The sequence below is a fragment of the Bison bison genome, unplaced genomic scaffold, assembly GCF_000754665.1.
Source record: "Bison bison bison isolate TAMUID 2011002044 unplaced genomic scaffold, Bison_UMD1.0 scf7180017864093, whole genome shotgun sequence".
Taxonomy (NCBI): Eukaryota; Metazoa; Chordata; class Mammalia; order Artiodactyla; family Bovidae; genus Bison; species Bison bison.
The window spans coordinates 2,612,719-2,613,036 of record NW_011494665.1 but is presented as its reverse complement, the minus strand read 5'-3'; the positions used below and the strand labels follow the sequence as shown (position 1 = coordinate 2,613,036).

The following is a 318-nucleotide window of genomic DNA, read 5'->3' as shown; positions in this document are numbered from 1 at the left end:
AAGAGACCCAAGTTCGATCCCTGGGTTAGAAAGATCCCCTGGAAGAGGGCATGGCACCCACTCCAGTATTCTTGCCTGGAGAATCCCATGGACAGAGGAGCCTGGGGGGCTATAGTCCATAGGGTTGCAAATAAGTTAGACTTGACTGAAGTGACTTAGGATGGATGTAACAAGTCCGACTTCCCTCGTGGCACAGTGGTAAAGAATCTGCCTACGATGCTGGAGATGCAGGTTTGATTCCTGGGTTGAGAAGATCCCCTGGAGAAGGAAATGGCAACCCACTCCAGTGTTCTTGCCTGGAGAATCCCATGGAGAGAG

The 318-nt window shown here is 51.3% G+C and overlaps 1 protein-coding gene across 1 annotated transcript in view; it reads left to right on the top strand.

The window, feature by feature from the left end:
- The window catches only part of IL6R (interleukin 6 receptor), a 46,309-nt gene that overhangs the window by 18,942 nt on the left and 27,049 nt on the right, over positions 1-318 (top strand). The window lies entirely within an intron of this gene.